Source organism: Nanorana parkeri, unplaced genomic scaffold (assembly GCF_000935625.1).
Source record: "Nanorana parkeri isolate BGI_ZX_2015 unplaced genomic scaffold, ASM93562v1 scaffold1952, whole genome shotgun sequence".
Taxonomy (NCBI): Eukaryota; Metazoa; Chordata; class Amphibia; order Anura; family Dicroglossidae; genus Nanorana; species Nanorana parkeri.
In genome coordinates, this window is record NW_017308220.1 from 50,017 (window position 1) to 57,731 (window position 7,715).

Genomic DNA, 7,715 nt, shown 5'->3' on the forward strand with positions numbered 1-7,715 from the left:
GTACTAGACAGAGCCCCAGATGCCGCCCTGGAGATTGACCGAGTCCACCGCGTGGGGGGCCCCAGGACAGACGGTGACCCCCGGCCTAGGGACGTACTATGCCGTATTCATTTTTTCGAGGTAAAGGAAACCGTGATGCGCAAAGCGTGGCAGAAAGGCCCAGTCCCTTTTGATGGGGCCGACATAACTCTACTACCAGACTTGTCCCGCCGCACGCTACACATGCGACGGCTACTACAACCCCTTCTTGCCGAAATCAGACGGGCTGGAGGCATCTATACATGGGGGTACCCCTTTAGCCTGAATGTGCGCCGAAATGGCCGATCCTTCATCCTGCGACATCCGGCCCAGTTGGCTGACCTCTTTTCATTCCTGGGAGTGTCACCTGTGGAGATACCTGACTGGCTAGGTCTGGACATGAACGGGGAACATCGTCCTCTTCCTCAACGCAGGCGCCAGCGAAGCACATCGTGGAACAGACCTAGGGTATCCCGCCCTACACCCACCTCTAGTGAACCCTAACTTTGAGACAGTTTAGGAGAGCCCTGTCGTGCCGAATCAAGACCGGACGGATATCACAATGAAGAACCTGTCGACGCCGTTCCTCTGGTCACTCCAGGAGACTTTGATATCTAGTGACACCCAGTTACATAGACCTCGCAAGTATGAACCCCCATTTCATCCGTGAGCCCCCGTGAGACGCCTGCTCTCTTGATCCACCCGCCAATGAACCCTAGCACTCCCGGCGTGGTTGGTCCCTAATGCACCACCTTCTATGCACGCCTGGACAACAGGGGTCAGCCATGGTTAGCAGCCTGGTCACCCCTGTTTTCCACGCCCAGACTCCCCAGCTCAGAAGCTACCACCCCCCTAGACAGAGTGAAAGCTCCCCATCCCTTACCCCTAATCTCCCACTCATCCTTTACCCGTAGCCGACAGGGGGCCCGGGACTGAAGTACTATATCCCTCTGGTTGGGTGGGGGCTCAGTACGGGAGTATACATCGAATAGAAGTAGATGAAGCCTGCCGGGGTAGACTCGGTGATGTGATGTTTATTTTTTCTGATAGAAATGATTGTAACGTTTATCAATCTCTCTTTCTGAACGGAGGTACCGGGGGACGGCGTGGCAGGGCCCCAGATGCGCAGGAGTTCTCCGGGATGGCCTTTGAAGGAGCGGTGGACCACCCCGCGGGCTGTAAGAGGTAACCCCTCCCTACCCGAACCGGGCACGAGCGCACCACCTGGACGCGGACTGTCTGGGTGGTCTCCTGCCGCGGGCCCTCCTGGACAACTCATTAGGACTCTGAACTATCCTCGGCGCAGGGGCTCTCCATGCTGTTACTGTCGTTGTTAATGTTACTGTTAATACTGACCTTCCTTTTTCATTACCTGTTCTTATTGCTCAGTAGTTGTACATACTCATTTCAGATGTCCCTTTAGCAAAGGGGGTGGACCTGTTAGTGGTCCACCCTCTATACTGTTATTGACACCCAGGAGATAGCACCTCACACGCATGAAGACCCTTTGCTTGCAGTGTTTGCCCACTTGCTGGCCGTAGCCCACCACTTCCCCCCACATAGGAACTCGGTTCTGCCCGGACCCCTGGAGACCTTAACTTCTCCCTTGGGGTCAGTGGAGAACTGAACGGCTGGTTATCCAGCACACTAGCTGTTTTTGCCTTCCCCCTTGTGTCCACCCCACCCTTCCCTCCATCTCTTGCTTGTACAAGGCACTACCTCCCTTCCCACACTCCGCTTCTGTCCTCCCCTTCCCACGTTCCCCTGCTCACCTGACAGTCCTCGTGTCTTGCGGAGATGTCTCGCTTGCGGGTCCTATCCTTGAACGCTAAAGGCCTCAATTTACCGGAAAAACGAACCATGCTTCTCCGGGATCTACATCGTCAGGGCGTTGATGTAGCGTTCATTCAAGAAACCCACTTTCGAGTAGATCAAATTCCCCGCCTAAGCGACCACCGTTACCCTACGGTCTATCACAACGGCTCGTCTGACAAACGCTCTAGAGGAGTCAGCATCATTCTGTCCCGCTCACTACACTGGACCTTGTCTGACCAATATGCTGGGGAAGAAGGCCGGGTACTGTTCGTAAGGGGGACAATTGGGACCCAGATGGTCACCTTTGCAAATTTATACCTGCCCAACCATGACCAAATCTCCTTTCTGATACGTAGCCTAGACCTTTTGGCAGACTTCCGGGTAGGTCTCCTGGTGTTAGGGGGAGACTTTAATTTTGTGCTAGACCCAAATTTAGACTCCTCCGCGTCCTCCTCCCACCTCTCTTTCGCTAAGTTGAACCGCATAAAAAAATGTCTATTCGACCATCAGTTGATAGATGTCTGGCGCATTCAGCACCCCTCCACGAGGGATTACACTTTTTTTTCCAACCTCCATCTCCGCTACACTCGCATAGATTTCTTCTTCATGCACCACAGTCAGCTCCCCCGAGTAACTTCGTCCACCATTGGAAACATCACTTTCTCTGATCATGCTCCCGTCCTCCTTGACCTTTCCCTAGATGGCCCCCCTCCAGGCCCCTGGCAGTGGAGGCTGAATGAATCCTTACTCCATGACCCTACTATCTCAGAGACTATAAGCCAGGAGTTGCGCTTCTTCTTCCAGGAGAATAGCACCCCGGACGTCCCCCCCTTCATCGTGTGGGAAGCACATAAGGCGGTCATACGGGGCTCCCTTATTGCTCAAGGTGCCAGGCTCAAAAAGGAGAGCCTCGCCAGTGTCACTGACCTCTTGACGCAGATTCGACACCTTGAATCCCGACACAAGACCTCGGGGGACCGCACGTTGGGCTCTCAGCTGTGCTCCCTTAGGGAGCAGCTTAGAACGTTATGCCTCACCAAAGTCAAGTCCTCCCTAATGAAATGCAGACGATCGTTCTATGAATATGGCAACCAATGTGGCAAGTACCTGGCCCGTGCACTGCGTACACGACATGCCCGGACGTATATACCACACATAGTAGACGCTCATGGCGCCAAATTCGAGTCGCCATCGGCTATAGCCACGAGTTCCGCGGTTATTACACGTCTTTATATAACCTATCCCCTCATTCCTCCAATACCCACTCCCAGACACGTTCGGCCCGCATAGCCGCCTATATTACTGAGTCAGCCATGCCCACTCTGGACCCCTCCATCTGCTCCATGCTGGAGGCCCCGATCACTGCCGCAGAATTAGATTATGCCGTCAAAACCACCCACTCCGGAAAGGCCCCTGGACCAGATGGCTATACCTTGGCCTATTATAAGCACTTTCTCCCTCAACTCTCCCCACACTTCTTGTTAGCCCTCAACTCACTGCGAACCGGAGCCACCTTACCACCTGAAACACTCCTAGCGCACATTACGGTAATTCCAAAGGAGGGGAAGGACCCTTCACTTTGCCCAAGTTATAGACCCATCTCCCTCCTTAACGCTGACCTAAAACTATTCGCCAAGATCCTGGCCCACCGTTTAGCCCCACACCTAGGAGACTTAATCCACCTTGACCAGGTGGGGTTCGTGCAGGCTAGGGAGGCTAGAGACAATACTACCCGGGCCTTGGGAGTCATCCACTCGGCTCTATCGTCGGCCTCTCCGTGCGTTATACTATCTACGGACGCGGAGAAGGCCTTCGATAGAGTAGACTGGGACTTTCTGTCATCTACTCTGCGGGCGGTGGGCCTGGGACCGCATATGCGGACCTGGATTCACTCTCTATATTCTTGCCCAACCGCCAGAGTCCGGGTTAATGGGGTGTTGTCCCCTCCCTTCCCCATTACTAACGGAACGAGGCAGGGATGCCCACTCTCACCCCTCCTATTTGTCCTCACACTAGAACCTTTCCTTCGCAATGTACGAGCCAGCGGGAGCATACGGGGAGTGCAGATTGGTCCAGTCCAGCATAAGGTGGCAGCTTTCGCGGACGATCTTTTGTTTTTCCTCACCTCCCCCGACGTTTCCCTCCCGGTACTCCTGGCAGAGATAGAGCGCTACGGCAGACTTTCGAACTTCCTAATCAACTCGCATAAATCTATGGCCATGCAGCTCTCTCTCGCAGGCCCCCGCCTGCGGAGAGTACTAAACAATTTCCCATTTAAGTGGTCCCCCACTTCCTTGAAGTACCTGGGCATCCAACTTCCTAAAAACCCGACCCATACCTTCTCCCTTAACTTTCCTCCCTTATTGGATGCCATCGGCGTAGACCTTAAGCAATGGACCATCCCCCTCCCCGTTGATCCCAGTCCTGGGAAATCCAGCCTTCCCTCCGGGCATAGACGACCATGGGTTCCGTAGACTAAACGCCCATTGGAAATCGAGAGCGCTCCACTTTTTGAGTGGGGCCTCTTGGCCTACTACGTTCGCCCGTGCGGCAAGTATGGACGACCCACCTCTGGACCCATGGCGTACGATGCAACTGCTCCACTTCTTGAGTTCTCTCCCCTCCCCAACTTTCCAGAACCTTGACGCCCTTTGAAACCGAATGCACTCGGGAAGGCCCAGCTCGTCACGTCTTATCTTTCTGCTATAAGCTACTGCTAACTGCCTGCTCACCAGAGGAACAATGGTTCCTTACGAAGTGGGAGGAGGACCTCGGAGTTAGGTTCACCTCAGGGGAACGCACTAAATTGCTCTCCCTATCTTACAAATCCTCGATCAGCAACAAATACCAAGAGTCTGGATACAAACTGGTTACCAGGTGGTACAGGACACCACAAACTCTACATTCCATGTATCCCCAGACTCCTGACCTATGCTGGCGCTGTGGTGCCACAGCAGCTGATATCCTACACATTTTCTGGTCATGCCCTACGCTCAGTGCATTCTGGGATCAGGTCCACGCTACCACCCAAAAGTTTACAGACCACTCAGTCCCTCGAGAAGATAAAAAGAAGAGAGGGGGTTCAATCTTAGAATTCGTAAGGGGTATTTCACTGTGAAAGTAGTGAAAGTATGGAATTCCTTACCACAGGTGGTGGTATCTGCTGATAACATTGATCGGGGGGCGTGGCCTCACGCCGGGGAAGATGGCCGCATAGTAGAGAGGCTCTGAAGCCCTAGAGCAATACCAGCATCATTGCCAGCGACTGAACACCAGTATCCGGACCCCACAGGCAGTGATTGCTTCCCACAAGGTGTCGGCAGCTATGGGGAGGAAGACGAAGAAACGCGGTCCCCGCAAACTAACGGATTTCTTTTCCATGGTCGGACCCCTGGCCAGGCAAGATGGCGCCGGCTCTACACGCGGCTCCCCACGTGGCCTGACCTTGCAGGATACAGGACCTGCTCCAGCAGCCGGACGAGCGGCTAGCAGCGCCAGCGGCACTACACCGATCAGCAGCTCCTCTTCCACAGCCAACAGCCTGCCGAACCCTCAGCAGAAGAAAGCTTCTCAGACGTCCTCTACACCCCTAGTAACTCTCCCCCTTGATGATACCAGGGAACTCCATGACCCCATTGACAATTTCCCTACTACTGACAGCCCTGTAGTGGATACGGTCCTGAAGGACATGCTAGTGTCCTTACGCAGCTCCCTGCATAGCGATATGGTGTCTATAATGCACCAAATGAGGGGAGAGATACATGAGCTGGGGGACCGGGTGAACCACGTTGAAGTTAAGATGGGGGAATATGCAGAGGCTCACAATGAACTGGTGGATGCACACACTGACACCTCTGACGAGCTCCTTACCATGTCCCTGAAGCTGGCAGACCTGGAAGATAGAGCCAGGCGAAATAATATAAAATTCAGAGGCGTCCCTGAAAATGTGCCGCCAGGGCAGCTGCGGGACTCTGTACAACGGCTGATTACAGATCTGCTGCCATCCCTGTCAGACTATGAGACCATTGTCGACAGGGCTCACCGGCTACCAAAGCCCACCCATCTTCCTGACGCATCCACTGCTATCATGTGAAAGAACAGATGATGACTCTCTCTTGATCTGTCACTCCTCTACCGGACCCCTATGGCTCGCTGTCCCTCTATGGTGATCTGTCGCAGGCTACCATCGTGGCCAGGAAACGACTAATGCCGATAACGAAAGCCCTACGAGATCACAACATTGATAAATTCAAGAAACTTCTGGATGAGTTTCTTCTGTTGCAGAATCTACAGGGATATGGGAAGTGTACATAGGTTGAACTGGATGGACCTTGGTCTTTATTCAACCTTACATACTATGTTACAAAAGTCCGAGAGTAAAAAGAAGAGGGAAGTAGATGAAGAAGAGGTAATAGAGTGGGCAAAAAGGTACAACATGGTAGATTAATAAAAAATCAGTACAATACTACTACTACAGAATCTAACACCATTATTCTATAATCTTTCCAAGTATGTGTTGAATGACATTGAAAAGTCTTATTTCCTGTCAGCTCTGTGGCAGCACACGAATGGGTTAATTCCTCCCTCCTCCCACTAATCAGATCGTAACTCATAAGTTTGGAAGGGACACTCGGCTTGCCGTTCCTTTTTTTCCCTCCTACATGACAGGATCCACAGCAGATTACTTTCTTTGCTGTCCGCATTTTTCTTCAGTGGTAGGCAAAGTTTCTTTTAATCCTTCCTAAATGGTTAGGTGCATTGGGAGCCCCACTAGTGATCCTAGGGGCATGCTGGCTGGTGCAAGTCACCGAGGACCCAGCTGTGAGTGAGTGTAATGATGAACTTCAGGCTGTCTTCCCATTGTCTGCTGTTTTGCTATTAGGCTCTATGATTGGGAAGGAAGAGCTTGCGGCGTTCCAAGCCTCTCTTCCACTACCCACACAGTGCGGCTTGTCTGGGCATGCGCTGAGTTGGCTGGGAGGTCCCGCGGACGTTGTTTGGTACGCATGCTGTGCGTTCCAGTGTGCTCACTTCCACTGCCGGCTGTGTTCTGGCCGCTCGGGCAGACGGGTTATTTTCGTCCAGCGGCGGGGATGGAACGCAAGCTGTGCATTCCAGCTGTATGCTTCTGTCGCCGGAGGTGCGATCGAGGGCGGGGCTCGGCGGAGCTATTTAAATCGCCTGGCCTTACCTGCCTTACTGACTGTGTGGGGTGGTGCAGTGTTGTCATTCAGCCTATTGAATCAGCAGTCCTGAAGTTCAGGTAGGAGTTTTTGCCTCATCCGTCTAGACAGATATTTTGCTTGTTCTGCTTAGTGATTAGTTCATGTCATTACAGCATACCTCTGGATAAAGCTTCCCCCATGAAGGATTGTCAGTACACCTTCATTCGATACCTGGAGTGCTTGGAAGGAATATACTGCTTGAATCTCAGCCTTCCCTTATATTTCATCAGGAATTAATCCACGCAGATATTCCTTCCAGGTGTATAAGCCTCTGCAAACCTGGATTTTATATTACCTGTAAGAATGGGGGTGCTCCCACAGGGTGTTGTCATTGAAGTGCATGAAACAAAGAATAATTTCATACCTCTTTTTCAACATACACTTTGAGTAAATGGGGGTAGAGTAGAGGGGGCTACTGCTCCAGTAGCAGGGCATGGAGGGCTTCTTTATGATGTCCATTAGCATAGTCAGTGCCAAGAATGTTTCGAATTCAGGCATCTCAATGGGGGCCCACAGCTGCTTTGCTAAAAAAAAGACTCAGGCTTAGCAGCACGGAACTGATGGGCATATAAATTAGTTTGTGTGACAATGTTCCCCAATATATCATCCCCCAGGAACACCTGCATAAACTGCAGGGGGAGGGGGTAAATCCTGTGA